The 16,431-nt window shown below is 40.2% G+C and overlaps 1 pseudogene; it reads left to right on the top strand.

Moving 5' to 3' along the window:
• The first annotated feature begins 11,768 nt into the window (after positions 1-11,768).
• LOC135648751 (transcription repressor OFP13-like) lies at positions 11,769-13,839 on the top strand (annotated as a pseudogene).
• Positions 13,840-16,431: the final 2,592 nt, after the last annotated feature.

Below are 16,431 nucleotides of genomic sequence, written 5' to 3'. Positions count from 1 at the left end.
CTGGTACACCTCAGCATAATGCAATTGCAGAGAGGATGAACCGCACCATCATGGAAATGATCAGATGTATGCTTTCACAGGCCAAGCTACCCAAAAGGTTTTGGGATGAGGCTTTGAGGACTACAGTTGATGTGATCAACTTATCACCATGTACAGCCCTAGATGGTGATGTTGCAGAGCATGTATGGTCAGGGAAAGATATTTCCTACAAGCATTTGAGAGTGTTTGGTTGTCGCGCATTTGCACATATTCCAGACAATGAGAGGTCCAAGCTAGATGGTAAGTCTAAAGAATGTATTTTTCTTGGTTACTCATATGATCAGTTTGGTTACAGGCTTTGGGATCCAGAAAAGCAGAATGTGTTCAGGAGTAGAGATGTTGTCTTCTTTGAGGATCAAACCTTTGAAGATTTGAAGAAGAAGGCACCAGCCAAGACTTCTGCAGAAGGATTAGCAGATTGTGACTCAGTTATTCCTCCAGTATATCAGGGTGATGGGGGAGATGTGCAGGAAAATAGTGTAGAGCCTGATGTTGATTTACCTGCAGGACATGTTGAGCAAGAAGAAGTAGGAGAGCAAGTTCCCGCAGAACCTCAGTTGAGAAGATCTTCTAGACAACGTCAACCTTTCAGAAGATACTCTACAGATGAGTATGTGATGCTTACTGATGCAGGTGAACCAGAGAGTTACCAGGAAGCAGTTGAGAGTGAGCAGAAAGAGAAGTGGTTAGTTGCTATGCAGGAAGAGATGGATGCTCTTCAAAAGAACCACACTTATGATTTGGTGCTGCTACCAAATGGAATGAAGGCCTTGAAGAACAAGTGGGTTTTTAGGTTGAAGACTCAAGAATATTATTCTCAACCAAAGTACAAAGCTAGATTGGTTGTGAAAGGCTTTGGTCAAAAGAAAGGTATTGACTTTGAAGAGATATTTTCTCCTGTTGTTAAAATGTCTTCTATTCATGTTGCTCTTGGTATTGCTGCTAGCCAGGACTTGGAGGTTGAGCAGTTAGATGTGAAGACAGCTTTCCTTCATGGTGATTTAGAGGAGGAAATTTATATGGAGCAATCAGAAGGCTTCAAAGTCAAAGGTAAAGATAATTTTGTCTGCAAGTTGAAGAAGAACTTGTATGGGCTAAAGCAAGCTCCAAGACAGTGGTACAGAAAGTTTGATTCATTTATGACAGAAAATGGATACAAAAGAACGGCTTCAGATCATTGTGTGTACATCAAATGGTTTGGTAAGGATTTTATTATTCTCTTACTTTATGTTGATGACATGCTTATTCTTGGGAAAGATATGTCTAAAATTAACAGGTTGAAGAAGGAACTGAGTGAGTCTTTTGCAATGAAGGACATGGGGCCAGCAAAGCAAATACTAGGCATGCAGATTTCTCGTGACAGGAAAAACAAGAAGATTTGGTTGTCACAGGAGAAATACATTGAGAATGTATTGGAAAGATTCAGTATGAGCAATGCTAAGCCAGTTGGTTCTCCTCTTGCAGGTCACTTCAAGTTGTGCTCAGAACAGAGTCCGTCAAGTGATGAGGAGAAGGAGAAAATGCAAAAGGTTCCTTATGCTTCAGCAGTTGGAAGTTTAATGTATGCAATGGTATGTACGAGGCCAGACATCGCATATGCAGTGGGTGTTACTAGCAGATTTCTTGTAAATCCAGGCAAAGAGCACTGGGCAGCAGTGAAGTGGATTTTTAGATATCTCAGAGGGAGCTCTAAGGTTTGTTTAAGCTTTGGAGGTGGACCACTTGTGTTAACAGGTTACACAGATGCAGATATGGCAAGAGATATAGATACGAGGAAGTCTACTTCAGGTTATGTACTTACTTTTGTAGGGGGAGCTGTGTCATGGCAATCCAAGTTACAAAGGTGTATTGCTCTCTCTACCACAGAAGCAGAATATATTGCTGCTATAGAGGTATGCAAAGAAATGTTATGGATGAAAGAATTCTTACAAGAATTGGGGCTGAAATAGAAAAATTATGTGGTGCAGTATGACAGCCAGAGTGTCATCCATTTGTGTAAGAACCCAATGTTTCATTCTAAGTCAAAGCATATAGATGTCAGATACCACTGGATTCGAAATGTATTTGAAGAGAAGCAGTTGCAGCTTCAGAAAATTCATACAGATGACAACGGAGCAGACATGTTGACGAAGACCTTACCAAAAGAAAGACAAGAGATATGCCGACAGTTGGTCGGTATGGCTTCACATTGAGGAGTCATGGGACAGCCTCCCTTATGGGCTGAAGGGGGAGGTTGTTGGGCTGATGGCCCATATTCAGCCCATGTGGGCTTTATCAGCCCACAGCCCACACCCCCTCTTAACCTAACCCTAATTAAGATTAGGGGGTGTAGTGGCTATGTTTTAGATGCAGATTAAAGCTATAAAAAGGCAGCAACGAGGCAGATCTTGGTAGCCACGAGATTCCAAAGAGACGAAGGAGAACAAGGCAGAAAAGGAAGAGAAAGAAAATGAAGAAGACAAGGACAACGCAGAGAGACTATTCTCAATCATCTAGCAGTGTTCTCATCTCAGGTTAGATCAAATCTACAGTAGGCTCTTGCTGTGATTACTTGGGAGGTTTTAGATATTGTGGGCAGTGACGTGATCCTTGTATCCCAGTTATTCTCTTGTGGTTGTTGCTAGGGTTTTGGACAAGAGATTGAGATTTGTACATTCATTATTTTCATAGTGGATTATCTCTAGTTTGCCCCGTGGTTTTTACCCTTCACATAGAAGGGGTTTTTCACGTATATCTTGGTGTTCTGTTTGATTGTGTTTCCATTTTATTCCGCTACGTATTTTGGTCTTCTAGTATTTGTTCCTATACAAAGATTATTCCTGTTTATATTCCCATCACTCCCCTCTTCCTCCTCCAATTTTTTCTTTTCTTTTCTTTTCTAACCGCAGCGTATCAATCCTCCCTTCTTCCTTTCCTCTTCTTTTTCTCTTCCTTCCCTATTTCTTTCTTTCTCCTCTTTCTCTCTCTCGCTTCTCTTTCTCTGTTCTTTCTCTCTCCCACACGCTCCCACGCAGCCTCTCTGTCCTCGTGAGAGAGGGGGCGTGAGAAGGGAGGCAGTGGGAAGCGACTTGAAACCATTAATTTTTTTTTATTTTGCAGTTTTGCAATTTAGTTCCTGTAGATCATGAATTTATAATTAGATCCTCAAATAAATTTATTACATGTTCAATTCCCACGAAGGTGTAGGTAATGGAGATCAATTATCTTCCTGCACCTTAATTTTTGTTCAACAATTATCTTTTGAATGAGGAAAAGATTACTACCCTTATTAAAGGATATTAATGGTAACTAAAGAAAAGATAATTTTTTGGGAAAAATTATCTCTTCTTTTATTTTTGCTGAGTAGTGCTCCCTTTTTTATAGTTCTCAAAAGTCCTCCCTTTTGCCTAATACCTGAACATCTTATTTGGAAAAGCATATACTTCAGGATATTAAAGGGGTGTTTTCGTAAACTATTGGTGTTTTCGGAATCATGGTTGGGCAACGTACTTTTCGTTAGGTGGTCCACATTTTGTTTTCCAAAAAAAAAAAAAATTTAATTCAAATCAAATGATACATCAGATTTGATCTCCTCGAAGCTTAAGATACAAGACAGAATTTGGAACCATTGGGACCACCTCTCTCATAACTTGGGTGTTAACTACCAGATAGTGAGCAGCCTTGTTACCCTCCATGGGGATATGGGGCAACTCTATATATTGAAATTTTGACAGTAACATTGTTATTGCTGATGCAATTTTCATAAACCATGGAGTGGTTTCTTCATTCTTCAAAATCTTTCTCAGGCACAGATCATCTCACCTTCAACCTCTAGATTGTTGATGCCTTCTCTTGTTGCACGCAGGAATACTTCTTTAATCGTCATAGCTTCATTAGGTCGAGAGTCCATCTCCATTGTTGGTTTGCGTCCTACCAGAATACGACCTCGTTACTATTATGTGATAAAAATTCAACCCACATATCTTAATATTGTGAATGAAATGTTTAACTTTCCTAACTGCAAGAACAATGAGATTCTTAACAACATATTTCATCCACTTCTACTTGAAAAGTTTAACGAAATCCGGATCTCACAAAATCCTCCTGATAATAGCTAGATTTGGACTCTCACTCCGAAAGGTAATGTATATTTAGAAAGTTCGTACGCATATGTTACAAGTAGTCTTCATCGTAAGGAGGAAAGCTGGTATCGGTGGAAGGCGATGTAGGTGTTGGGAAATCATGGGGGGCAACATCATATGCGCAGCGGAAGAACAAGAAAACAAAAATCCCCGATTCCCAAAAAGATGTTCGTCGTCGTGCGAAGATTGGTGCGCAAAATCCGCAAAACACAAAACTGCGTATAGAGATTGTGTTACCTAGGGAGATCGTATATCCCTATTTCCTTGCAGATCCTCAGGAGAGGGTGAAGGAGGTCAAGCGTCCTCCTCTCTAGCGGTGATCCACACAGCAGGGTTGCGACGACGCTCCTCAAAACTCCAGGCGTACTCTGAGGTGGAGAGGGAGAGGAGAATAGGAAGGGCAAGCAAAGACTCTAGCCTATGAGGCTGTGAATCCCTCCTATTTATAGAGATCCCGTGTCAAAACCCTAATGGGTCCTTTCCCTAGTGGGTATTGGATCTGCATCCAATAAGACAAGGGCTCCGTCGGATATCTCATATCCGAACCTCTACTCATCGCAATGCCTACCATATGTGTGTGACCCTCTAGGCCCAATATCGAGCTGGCCGTGAGTCATACCTGTCAGAACTCCTTCTAACTAAGTGAATTATTATCTCTGTAATAATTCACTCGACTCATCGACTACGGAAGTACTAGGCCACTACGCCGTAGTCCCCAGACGATACAGGGGAATCCAATCCATTGGACCTGTCTGTCCTCAGTTACCATGTACCTATAGTCCCTCATCCATCTAATATCCCAGAGACCGTATATCGAGCATGGTGCTGTCAGACCCATACGGTTTCTACTTGAGTCTCGCTCTAATCGGATTCTCCCGGAGAACTCTTTCTCTCTCAACCCGAATGACCCTGGCCAGGGATTTGTCTGAGCAAGAACACATGGGATATTCCTCTCATGATACCGAGAGTGGATGATCCTCTATCGACACTCAATAGCCCTCGTAAGGTCGACTACCACTCCCAATGACCAGCTGTACTAGATCTGGGAACAGCCAAACCTATAAGTCTGGTATCAAAGAGTGGAGCACTCATACAGGACATCCTTGGTGTCTCAAGTCTAAGAACCAGATACACCACTAGGACTACGGAATCGTTGTCTGACAATAAGGCATCATCAACCATCCAGCATTCCGTAAGCGGATCAATCAGTGAACTCATTCTCCAATGAGCACCTGTACTGTATCCCTAGTGTCCCTACACGAGCAGCTATGAGACCAGCTGCATCCATCATATGGACGGGTATACAGCACACCAGTCTATCCGGTTATCACGATGTCCCTCTCGAGTAACCTATGACCGGGATTATTTAGGATATGTGTTTAAAGGTGAATCGATCTCATTATCGTGATCTCATCACGATCCGATTCCCATTGCACAAATCCAAGGACATCACTATACATATGCATTTATGCAATAGTTATAAAGTGATATACGCCAAAAATATAATAAGCAAAAAGATTCTGTATCAAGTCATACGTGCCATCACTCACGTGATTGGCTTGCTGGGCACTTATGACTAGCAGTAGGGTGCCAGGATATTGAGGTTTTCTTATGGAAAATGTTGTGGGGTAGAGGGCTCACGTTTGATTGATTTGCTAGAGCCCTGTGTTAGTTTGGCAAGTCTTATAGTTCCACATCGGAAAAATCAAGTTTGATATCTCCTATTTAACCTATAAATAACGGTTTGGGCTTTGAAGTCAGATGCATCACAAGAAAACCTAATTGTTTACTTTAGGCTTTTCTTGTTCAGTAATTTTCGATGTTTTATGGCCTAGGAACATCTTCCTAAAGTATTTGTAATAGTCCCTCTTTTATAGTAGTGATTTGCTCCTCTTTCGTCCGTGGATGTAGGTTAATTGACCAAACCACGTAAATTTGATGTTCTTATCGTCTTTTATTCTTCCGCTTTATTGTCTTTATTGGGTTGCCAAAATTACCCTTTGATAAATTTCCTGGGGCTAGCTCTAACAAACTGGTGTCAAAGCCTGGTTTCGGGATCTTTTGGCAACAATGACAATAACAAAGATCGTTGTTGAGAAATTCAAGATGGAGGTCATTCTGGTTCAAGACAGAGTTGATTTGGCACTACAAGAAGCTGAGAACATTCCAAATGGTACGTTAAAGGAAGATCTTATGGATATGGGTAAGAAGGTAACTGAAGGTACATCTATACTCTCACATCTTGATAAATTTGATTCCTTGGTTATGGATTTGGAGAATATAGATGCAAAAATTATTGATAAGGATAAGGCCCTGTTACTTTTGTGTTCTCTTGCCCAATCTTTTAAACATTTCTGTGATACTATGATTTATGGAAAAGAAACAATTTCATATCAAGAAATTAAATCTGCACTAAAATTTAAGGAGTAGATAGACAGAGATATTACTAAGGAAAGTAGAGAGAATCAGGCTGAAGGTCTGGTTGTTAGGGGGAGAACAAATAAAAGGGAATTTGACAATAGTATATCTAAATCTAGATTTAAATCCAGACATAAAAATTTGGAATGCAGATATTGTCATAAAATAGGACACATTAAGGCTGATTGCTTTAAATTGAAAAATAAATTAAAGCAAAAAGGAAAAAATTGTTGAGAAAGCTACTAAATCCGCTGAAGCTAGTGTAGCAACTAATGATAATGTTGGAAATATTTTCTCTACTATTGATGATAGGACGAGGTCTAAAAATGAATGGATTTTAGATTCGGGTTGTTCTTATCACATGTGTCCTAATAGAGATTTATTTTCCACATATGAATCTTGTAATGGTGGAATTGTTTCGATGGGCAATAATGTAGCATATGATGTTGTTGGTAGAGGAACAATTCGAATTAAAATGCATGATGGTATTGTGAGGACGCTCACTAATGTTAGACATGTTCCTGACTTAAAAAAGAATCTCATCTCTTTAGGCACCCTAGAGGCCCTTGGGTGTAAATACACAGTGGAGTTATAAAAGTTTCTAGAAGTGCCTTTGTTGTTATGAAAGCTTATAGGTCTGGTAGCTTATATATTTTTTAGGGAACTACTATCACAGGCTCAATTGCAGTCTCGTCATCATCATTGTCTGATTCTGACATCACCAAATTATGGCATATGCGTTTAGGTCATATGAGTGAAAAAGGTTTGAGCATATTGAGCAAAAGGGGTCTACTTTACGGACAGAGTACTAGGCCACTAGATTTTTGTGAACACTGTATTTTTAGAAAGTAGAAAAGAGTCAGCTTCAATTCTCCGGCAGTTAACAAAACAAAAGGTACTCTTGACTATATTTATTCAGACCTTTAGGGTCCAACTCATGTTCAGTCTAAGGGTGGTGCTAGGTATATGTTGACTTTCATTGACGATTATTTCAGGAAAGTTTGGGTTTATTTTTTTAAGCATAAAAATGATATTTTTCTAACCTTTAAACAATGGAAGGCTTTGATTGAGAAGCAAACAGGTAAACAGATTAAGCAACTTCGAACAGATAATGACATGGAATTTTGTGAAAGTGACTTTGATGAATTCTATAAAAATGAAGGAATTGTTCGGCATCGCACTGTTAGGATGACGCCTCAGTAAAATAGTGTGGCCGAACATATGAACAGAATACTCTTAGAGAGAGCAAGGTGTATGATCTCAAATGTAGGATTGACAAAGGACTTTTGGGCAGAGGCGATTAATATGGCCTGTTACGTTGTCAACCGCGCTCCTTCTGCAGCACTTAACTTTAAAACTCCAGAGGAAGTTTGGTCAGGTACTTCTACTGATTACTCTGATTTAAAAATTTTTGGGTGTCCAGCATACATGCATATAAATGAAGGAAAACTAGAGCCTCGAGCTAAAAAATGTATTTTCCTTGGGTATGCTTCTAGGGTGAAAGGATATAGATTATGGTGTTCTGATCCCAAATCCCCAAAATTTGTAATCAGTAGAGATGTTAATTTTGATGAATTGTCTATGTTATTTTCCAAAGAGGAATCTACTAGTTGTACAAATGACATGCGCAGAAGCAGGTGGAGCTTGAGATTGGTAGTTTGAATTCTTTTAAGTTGAACTCTTCTACTCAAAGAATGCCGATAGACAGTCCCGAGTCTACTAACGAAGATGATCTAGAGGAAGAGCAATATTCCATAGTCAAGGATAGACCACGGAGAGATATTCGACCACCACAAAGATATGTAAATTTAGTTGCATATGCTTTGTTTGTTACAAAAGAAACAAGTGAAGTTGGTGAGCCTATTACCTACTTAGATGTAGTTTCTTATGATAATTTGGCTAAGTGGTTGATTGTGATGAATGAAGAAATAAAATCTCTCCATCAGAATAGAACTTGGGATCTTGTGAAGCCGCCTTCGAGTAAGAAAATTGTTGGATGCAAATGGGATACCATTGCTGAAAGAAAGGTCCTTGTTCAGAAAATTCATACGAAGGACAATCTAGCTGATATGCTTATAAAGCCTCTTCCACTTTACAAGTTCAAGCAGTGCTTAGACTTGGTTGGTGTTTATTGTTGGTAATTGCACATTGGGGCTTTTGTGAAGAAGGTGGAGCAAGTTTTGTTGGGACATACCAAGGTGGAGATTTGTTAGTTTGGCAAGTCACATAGTCCTACATCGGGAAAATCAAATTTGGTATCTCCTATTTAACCTATAAATAAGGGCCTGGGCTTTGAAGTCAGATGCACCACAAGAAAACCTAATTGGTTGCTTTAGGCTTTTCTTGTTCAATAATTTTCGATGTTTTATGGCTTAGGATCATCTTCTTAAGGCATTTGTAATAGTCCCTCTTTTATAGTAGTGATTTGCTCCTCTTTCGTCTGTGGATGTAGGTCAATTGATCGAACCATGTAAATTTGGTGTTCTTGTCGTCTTTTATTCTTCCGTTTTATTGTCTTTGTTGGATTATCAAAATTACCCTTTGGTAAATTTCCTGGGGCTAACTCAAATACGCTGCATTCTCAACCTAATTGATGTCGTGTTTGAAATCGTCAAACTGGTCAGAGATAAACTTGGATATGAGTGAATGGTATAAAGGGCACTGATTGCTTGAGGGGCAAGATCCTTGGAAAGGAGGGGGCCAAATGTCCAAGGAGTGTAACCGGTAACTCCCTATGGTTCCTTTGGGTTAATCTGAATGGCTGCCTCGGTCGCAACCGTAAGACCTGGCCTTACTCCTTTATCACACAAAGCTTTTATCTACTATTGATGATTTCTGTTCAGATCAACATGGGTCCGAGGAAGTTTTGTGGGATTCAATGCAGTGCACCCGAGGTTTGTTTGATTAGATCATCGAATGTGATAGCTCATTTAGTCTAAACTGCGTGCTTGCAGGTACAGGTTATATTATTAAAGACAAGCAAGCAGCAACTTCTTTGGCTACACTCTACAGGCTGTGGAAATTGTAAAGGGAGGAGCGCTTAGAAGGTGGAGTGGAGTGCAGGGCCATCCCACAAGTCTTGAAACTGGTAGAAGAGAAAGAAGGGCCGAGGAACATTTGAATCAAGTGGAATGCTTTAGAGGTCATCAACTGCCTTAACGGAACAAGAGGTGTTCCTTGGAGTCAAAAGTTCAACGTTTAGTTGGCACCACAACATTTAGTTTGGTCATTAGAAATATGACTAGGGTAGAATATGGCCTTCATGTAACTAGACGATTTTAGTGAGCTCTTAGGGCTCCTAAATGAATGTATAATTTTTCTTCGAAATAGAAAAAATGCTATTCTAAACTCACCAAGATGTACATATACATGTATGTATATAATAGTTGCTGGAATTTATATTCGTTGTTGAGAAAGAGATTCACTAGGTCAGATCAGGCTGCTTTGTAACGGAGATAGATCCTCCAACCAGATGCCTAATAATATCTAAAATATTTGGTGTATTTTTTTTTGCATTGTTACTCTCTTGCCTAAGGCAGCCCTTTTTATGCAAGCTTGGGATCTGTTATTTGATAGATGTCATAGTAAGTACACAAAGCCGAAGTTGAACCAGAAAACAAAGTTGGCTTTTCATCAACAGTACTAACGAGAACTAAAATGACCCATTTCCGTGTACTCGTGACATGTGAACTTGCTCACTGCACGCTTTGGCTTCAGGAACGTTCATGCGTTGAAACTGAAATTTGCATTACAAACATCTGAACTCCAAATCCTGCATTCATGGACGGCCCCGCCCACAATAATCCATCCAGCTTGAAAAGCTGAAGCAGGCGGTGCGTGCAAGCCGAGTCTAGTCTCGCATCATTCTCACTGTAGAAAGTTCACGTGTGCCGGTTCTGTATGAGACTCTCTCATCATCATTGCTCGAAAGCTCAAAACATGCGGTTCACTGTTTCAGGTTGGCATTTTTCTCCCCTCCCCCATTGGACTCTTACCACCCACGGTGTGCTGCATCTCCGGGAATAGGTCGTGTGTCCGGATGTGGCTGTGTAAACAAACACTCAGATAATCCAGTCATGATCCAAGAGCCAAGGAGAGATGTAAGCAAGTGTATCTTATGGTATCACGCAACTCACCATTAAGGGTGGGAGGAATGATGAGTTGATAGGACCATCTGAAACTATTAATTATCTTTTGGCTTCTAATGCATGTGGTTGGATACCTCCATGGACCACACACCCTTCTCCTGTTCCTTCTTCTTATTTCAAACTGTATCACACATAATTAAGCTGTCTGCTCGTTTGCTCGTTCGCTTGCTCTCACAGCACCATGGTTGGCCCGAGAGCAAAGCCGTGGAGACTCCAATTCCCAAGTTGAAGCACTCCCTATGCATCCACGGGTGTACTGGTCAAGTGATAATGTTGTGAATACATGGCACCTGCAAAGTTCATCAACCTCTTTTGGTTGAAGAAAAGGAAAGCTAATTTCTGCTCGTTGCGCTTTTGACTTATTGCTAGGCTGTTGGAGAAGTGTAATGTGAGACAAATAAGAACTGATGCAAGGAAATCCTAACACATCCCAAATGTTTTCGTGTGTAATCCAAATTATGTTGGTCAGATTTATGCAAACATTTTAATTTTATAAAATCAATCCTTATTTCGTGGTTTATAAGGATGTGAAACGCAAAACAGAGGATCTGAATTCTGTCATAACATCGGATTAAATTTCGATTTACTTACTGAGATCAATCCATAACATCAGATATCATCCAGAACTACGCGTCCAACTTAAGATATCAGTCTCATTTGGACCACTTGGCCAATTGTTTTCATGACTGTACGGGATAACGATAAACTCAATTAAAGACTAAGGATATATTCTCATAAATACTCATTGTACGAAATTTCGAAATAAGAAGGGATTTTGAAAAGAAAAAAAAAACAAATTATATATACACAATCTATTGTTTTTCTACTTGATGGTGTGAATGTTGGTCGCTTAGATTATTAAAGAGCATGGCACCGAAGCATGTTTTTTAATCTCATGCGATGTCCTTACTATAAATTGTTCGACTATGTAATGCATGCAAATGATTCATTAGACAAGTAAATTAAACTTATGCAGATTAATGATGATTTTGAGGCCTCTATTATTATGAGAATTTCGCCCCCTTTCTCTCTCTCCCTCCCCCCATATGAATAGAGGGAAGAGAAATGGAGAAGCTCAAGTCTTCATTCAAAAATCTCCAAGGAGCCATCACCAGCATCAAACCCATTGGCCCCATCTGCATCCAAGAAGAAGAAACCCAGTCCTTCAGAGCAGGAGAGCTCTACTCCAGCTTACATTACCCCTATTGCACCTCTTCTCCCTCCTCATCCACCTGCTTTGGCCCCTTGGAGCTCCAGGAGAACCTCTACCAGCTCCCATACCTCGAGGAGGATTTCGGCTTCAGCGACGTGTCCACCACGGCCACCACCACCACCACAACCATGTCTTCTATCTGCCCCGGCGCAGACCAATACGAAGGTCGGAGTGCCATCCTAGAAGGCGCCATATGTTCCACGAGGTTCTTCTTTTCACCGTGCACAACGAAATCCATCATGGAGGAGGCTAAACCTGAGACCGGCATCCGAAAAGCCCAACGCACAACCAAGGCAGCGTTGGTTAAGGCGTCATTCTACGAGGAGAGCATACCGATGGCCATTTCCTCGGAGGACCCGTACCAAGACTTCCGAGCATCCATGGAGGAGATGGTGGTGGCACACGAGCTGAGGGAGTGGCATAGCCTTCAGGAACTTCTGCATTGCTACTTGAGGCTGAACGAAAGGAAGAATCACAAGGTAATAATGCTAGCTTTTGTGGATTTGTTGATGCAACTGATGGAGATGGAGAAAGAAGTTTAATCTGCTCAAAGCTTCCCTTCTCACTTGCTACCTCAGGAAGATGTAGATCAGTGAGCATTACTAGCTTAATCTTCTGTTTCATGCATCCATGCTTTTGCTTTGCTAGACCAAATTAATGTGGTGCTTCTTCTGGTAGTTGGTACTGTTCACTCACTGGAGGATTCAGAGAGCAGTTACTTAACTATTCCTCTCGTGTAAAAAATGCGGAAACAATGTTACCTGGTGATAGTTTGAGTTGAAAGTTTGGAATTCCATGGTTGAGCAAAAAGAATATGCCCACTAATTAATTCTATGCAGTAAACTGTCTCAGAGTGGGACGACACTGGTGCTCATGAAATGAAGGTCCTTCACCCCATTGTACTTCAGATTCAAACCTTTAAGGTTTTACCCATCCTGACATGGGAAAGCCCGTTTTACGGTACAAATTTGAAGATTGAATGCTCTCCTGAGATGGGTAAGAAAGTTATCAATCCATGCTTGTGACTACTGACATATTCTATCTGGGTCTGTCGACAGAGCCTCCTTACGGATCGATATGCCTTAAGAATATTAGGATATATTATTTGAATGTATAATTAATGTACTTAGGTCATTGAGAGGCCCAATTACATGCGATGATTCGGTCTACTTAATTTCTATTGTTGATTTCGAAAAGCAGCACTCAGCTGTGGGTTATCGAAAAGCTAGATTCTTGTTTTGTTAACCTCTGGATCATCTTACAGATTCTTGCAGTAAAAATAATCATCAAAGATCTGAATCCCTGCAATATGTGCATTTCACTGGATTGTCCGGTGATTCACCGACCACCAATCATGCAAGTGGGCCTGATGGAGTTCTCAGTGGTTGAACAGTATTAAGCTTTATAAGCTTTGTCGCGGGCATCGATATCAATGGGGAATAGTTCTTCTGGGCAGCCATGCCGAATAGTAGGGACCTGTAGTTACACCGATATAAAAGGAAAACAAGACAAGGGGTTGCTCTCCAATGACATGATCCAACAAGAAACAAGGGATTCATGGCGATGCATAGATGATCCACCCGGTAGGGCACAAGTCACGGCGTCATGCATTTGATGTTATACGAGGCATTAGTTGTTCCACGACCGTCTTCGCCATTGTTCTCTCCTTGGAAGATTCCACTGGTATACCCTAAATCGAGTTAACTTTTTTCCTCGAGCACATGGCTCACATCCACATCATACGGTGACACATTAACGTCGCAATACGAGACAACGATACATCATTGTGCAATTACTCTGAGTTATTTTAGCATTTGTCGATAACAAGGGGAAACTTTGATGGCAAGGATGGTCTTCTGCGAGATTATTAGGATTTTTGAATCATAGAAATGTATGTCTTCTCTGTATAAAGACTTCGCTCGAATGAATTCGACTCTCAACCCAGCATCTCTAATATTATTTTAAGCACCGCGTGGTTCCTGTGTATGACTGAGAGTTTGTGGCTTGCTTGCGTGTAGTGTTCGTGTGGGAGAGATTCTCATCTTGCGGCTGCCAGAGAACTCGGTGCTCTGAATGAAGGGTGATTCATGAGAGACGTGTGATCTCTGATTCTCGAGCCAACGAGGTGCCTTTGTCAAATAGGACTGCCCGTAAGCAAAGGGGAAACAAAAAAAAACACAGAAATGTAAGCATGAGAAGCTTAAAGGCATCACAGGCTCTCCTTTTTAGAATCAAACTGCATACAGTTCAATCAAATCTCCCGCAAAACCATCAACCTTTTCTTACTCGGTACGAGCGCTAAAAGCCGACAAATTAGAATCAATACGCCCTCTTAGTTCATCACCAAGTGAGACAAACCCAGAAAACCAGTGCCATAAGGATCAAAAGGTAAGCAGGTGTAGTATATCAGAGGCACTATGCAGTCAAACAAATAGTACTCAAACAGCTACTGATGTTATATATAAGTTCCAATAAGAGAGCAATTATACATATACAGCAGTCCATTGCAGGAACGGTGCTTGCACGAGCCCCCTGAAGATATCCTTGCATCATGGTTCGGCCCCAAAGACGTCGTCGCTGTTCACCTTCAAATGGGAACCGGGGACCCCCGAACACTAGGAGCTGTTCGATTAGGACCGCGTGGCTCGGAGCCACGTGATGGCCATGGCGGAAACTATCAGCGTGGTCCATGCAACTATTGGCCTGACATTGCCGGAGCTCACAGCCACCGCAGTCCACGGCTCATATCTGCAGTTTGCAGTTCACTTGTAGTACACTTGCAAAAAGGAGAAGGCCACCATCCGCCACCTATTTGATCCTTTGTTTCACTTCTTTTGCGATAACATCTACCTGTGCAACTCCATCTTCTGAGAATTGTGATGAGTGAGCTATGACCATCGCTGGCTTTATTCTTATAATCGAACCATCACAGTCGTATCCAAACAGGGGATATTTGCAGTCGTTTTCTCCGCTCGCAACGCCAACTTGGAGCTTCCTATCGTTCTCTCCGAGCTGGCTTGCCACAGCGTGTTAAAATATAATTTAAATTTTATGAAACCAACTTAGTGAAGTCGAGTGTTAGTTTTTTGATAGATTTTATTTTCGTAAATTACAACTGTAAATGTTGAAGTTGGTGGCAACAAAGAGAAGGTTAAAGTGTCAGCAAATGTTAAAGTTAACAGTTGGCAACAGCAAATATTGAAGTTAGCAATCGACAACAGCAAATGTTGAAGATTAGCAGCAGCAAAGTTGGAGTTGGCAGCAGCAAAAGAAGTTGGACTTTAGTTTTAGATTAAGTTTATCTTTAACTAAGGGTTGCAATTGTAGGTCAATTGATCTACTATAAATATGGGTTGTGTTTGTCGCTTAAGGCAAAGCATTGAAAGAAGAGTTGAGGGAATTAATTATATGTGAGATATATATTATACCTCTTCCATGTTGATCCGCTTCATTATTAATTTTTTAGAGTTTCCAACATGGTATCCAAGCCTAAAGATCCTATAAGTGAGGAGTGAGAAAATAGAAAGAGAAGTTGCGAGAGATAGTGAGACGAATTAATCGGTGAAAGAAGTTGCTCGTGAAGAATTGAAAGAAGTTGCTCGTGAAGAATTAATTGGTGACATTGAGGAAGAGAAGATCCAGATCATCGAGATGATCTTTTTCAACAAAAATGATGATCATGGGAGCATTCAAATGGAGATATATGTCGAATCTCAAGATGTTTGGGATATTATTGTATGGGTTTTCACAGAGAAAAGGTCATATTAAGAACGATACATGACTCTCTCACGACAGTAGAGAAGGTCATATTAAGAGATCAAAAGAAGCAAGATAAAGTAGCTGTAAGTCTTATTTATCAAGCAATAGCAACATTCTTGAGAAGATCATTACAACTCTAAACAATACATGATTCTTGATTAATCCTTCAAAAGATTTATTAAGACGTGAATAAAGTAAAGAAGACACAATTACAAGTACTCAGAGTAGAGTCTGAAAGTTTGAAGATGAATCACATACAATCCATCTTCGACTATTTCTCTTGCACTTTAGCCATCACAAACCAAATCAAAATCAACGGAGGATATTAGTAATATTAAAATTATTAGAAAGATTCTTATATCTCTAAGAACTATTAAGAATTAAATTATTAAAAACTAAATTTAAGCATATAATTATTAGGATCTCTTTATTTTTTAAGTTTTTAAATAATATTTATTGAGTTTGTTTAGTTCAGTAAGAATTGGATAGGAGTTTATTTAATATTTATTTATTATTAAGAGTCTAAGTCCTGATGGACTCTGAGTAGAACTCTATATATAGAGATATATATATTTATTTTTATTAAGTAATAAAATATTATTTAATCTTTTGACAAACCCTAGGAGACCGATCCTCTCGAAGTGATCATCTCCTTTTCTCCCATTTCTTCTATGATTAAACCCTACGGTCTTATTATTTGGTATCAGAGCAACGATCCTTGGTGTTCTTGCTG

This window comes from Musa acuminata, chromosome BXJ3-9 (assembly GCF_036884655.1).
Source record: "Musa acuminata AAA Group cultivar baxijiao chromosome BXJ3-9, Cavendish_Baxijiao_AAA, whole genome shotgun sequence".
Classification (NCBI taxonomy): domain Eukaryota; kingdom Viridiplantae; phylum Streptophyta; class Magnoliopsida; order Zingiberales; family Musaceae; genus Musa; species Musa acuminata.
The sequence above is the reverse complement of the archived record's forward strand: the minus strand, read 5'-3'. Positions and strand labels throughout refer to the sequence as shown.